The sequence below is a fragment of the Hyla sarda genome, chromosome 3 (assembly GCF_029499605.1).
Source record: "Hyla sarda isolate aHylSar1 chromosome 3, aHylSar1.hap1, whole genome shotgun sequence".
Classification (NCBI taxonomy): Eukaryota; Metazoa; Chordata; class Amphibia; order Anura; family Hylidae; genus Hyla; species Hyla sarda.
The window spans coordinates 388701098-388703479 of NC_079191.1; the positions used below are offsets into that span (position 1 = coordinate 388701098).

The following is a 2382-nucleotide window of genomic DNA, read 5'->3' on the forward strand; positions in this document are numbered from 1 at the left end:
TAATGAGTGTCTAGACCAGTGATAGCTAACCTTTTTGTGCCCAAATCCAAACACAAAGGGGAAGTGGCCAAGAAGGGAGGAACCACTCAAATTCAGTATGCCCCATGTATGTAATGACCCTCTAAAGCCAGCAAGTAATATGCCCCCGGCTGTAAGTAGGACCCCCCTGTAGGTAGTTTGCACCTTTTAGGTAGCATCACCTGTAGGCATTGGTATAACTATAGGGGGGTGCAGAGTTATCAGTCATACCAGAGCCCTGTGACTGAGAGTGCCCCAAGGCACAGTAGTATAAATGATACATGGTGGACATGGGGCCCTGTTACAGATTTTGCGAGTTACAACTCAGTCTGTAGATAGTATGCCCCCTGTATATAGTATTCCCCTCTAGATCGCTTCTTGGCTTTTTGGCTAAGATCAAGTGTAGTATCTGTTCTTATCAGTTTTTCATGCCGGTGTACAGTAACGACGGTATGGGGCTGGTGGGGATGGGTGCTGCATGGAGGATGCAGGTGTACCGGGGCTTTCCGGGGCTGGTTCTGAGGAATCAGCTCGACGGCTGCCCCGATGTGACCTGTTCCCTCCGGGTCTCGCCATGAGGCTGAGAGGGTCTAGAGCCGAGGTACTTTTGTGCCTCGGGGAGTGGTGACCCCGAGGTGCCGAAACTCACTGGGAGAATAGACTCACTGAGTTGAAGCACGGGCACCATAATCTCTTCACCTTGTGGCACTCACCTCTTTATTCCCGGCCTTCTGGCTAGGATCAGAGAAATTTTTATAGATCCGGCCGGATGTCCGGGCAGTATATCTGCACACATTCACTTATTTATTTCCTTTTTGTCTCACTGTGTCACTTTTTGCGTGTTGTGTGTTCACAGGATTTGTCAGGATGCGGTAGCCCTTCTGGGTGTCCCTCCTGGCGGTCTAGGGGAGGTGTGTGTGGCCATTAGGTTCCGCACCTCCCTGCAAACACCCCGGGTACTCCTGCTTTGGCAGGGTACCTACCGTAATCGGCTCTGCGGGCAGATACCTTGGCTAACGCCAAGGGGGATGCCGGGAGCATTTGTGGTCCCCTAGTAGCTTCGGCGAAAAGGGACATCGAACCTGGAACCTCGCAGGTACCTTTTGGTCCGGAGGCGAAGGGTAAGGTTTGTTGGGGGGCCTCTCTCCTATCGGAGAAGGGCTTGCGATAGACCGCATCCTTTGTGCACGTTTTTTTAGTGTAACACGTTTGCACTTTTTCTTGCACTTTGGGTGAATCGAAAGCACGTTCCTCGGCTTTAAAAAAAAAAAAAAAATAATAATAATAATTCCCCTGTAGACAGCCTGCCCCCGTATACAGGATCCATGTAGGTAGTTTGCCCTCTGCATTTAGGACCCCCCTGCAGGTAGTTCCCCCCCCCCCCCTGTATCTGTCAGGCTAAATGAGGCCTATATACTTTGGGGTGCTTTGCCAAGAGTCAGATATCTGGTGTATTTTCTGCAACAGAGTAGCATGTGTAACATCTGCAGCATATTACAGTACCCACACTGAATTTTTAGAAATCGCATCCACAAACTACAGTACAGAATTTGGACAGAATCTAAGCATAAAATGTACTTTGGTGCAGTTTTTACATAGCGATTTTTTTTAATGTTCACATGCTGTACTTCTGCCCACATTTGCATCCTATTTAAAAAAAATTGCTACAATTCCAAATACGGCCATAAAGGTAAAAAAAATGTCAATAACAATGTCCTAAATACAAAAAAACTGGTATTTCTACAATTTTATTATAGAGAAAAGAACATCTTTAAGCCGTATAAGTTTTTTTTTCTTCAAAAAGTGGTGTATGCACATAGCCTTACTCTGTACTATAGTCATTGTTTTTAATTATTTGTTATCTTGGAGTGTTCTATTACTGTGTGGTCAGTGTGCAACTTTTAGGCTAGGTTTCCACACAGGTTTCTCTCTGGCTTAAAAATTGCAGTGGCAGTATTCCAAAAGACGCCAAAGCCAGAGGTGTATTCAAAAGGAATGTGAAATATAAAAGGAAAGACTTATACTTCTCCTTCCTTCTGGATCCACTTCTGGCTTTGGCTCAAGAAGCGGAGTTGCACGGAGAAGTTCTGCTGTGTGTACAGTGGAGTAGAATCCCATTAAAGCAGATTATGCTCGCTAATAAAAGTGAACATAGCCTCACAGATTTCCATGACTACTGCAAATCTGCAGCATAACACATCGGTTATTGCAAAATTGTAAAAATAAGTAATTATTCTTCTACCTACATTTGAATCAGATGGTAATGTTGAATGTGTATGATGTTTATTTTCTCTTTTTATTCCTGACCCGCCTACAGGCTGGGTCACAAGCACACATCTGTCATTTACAGGTTTTTCTTTTTTT

At 45.0% G+C, this 2382-nt stretch overlaps 1 pseudogene; it reads left to right on the forward strand.

Moving 5' to 3' along the window:
* The first annotated feature begins 388 nt into the window (after positions 1-388).
* On the forward strand, positions 389-498 carry LOC130363290 (U2 spliceosomal RNA; annotated as a pseudogene).
* The last annotated feature ends 1884 nt before the right edge of the window (positions 499-2382 follow it).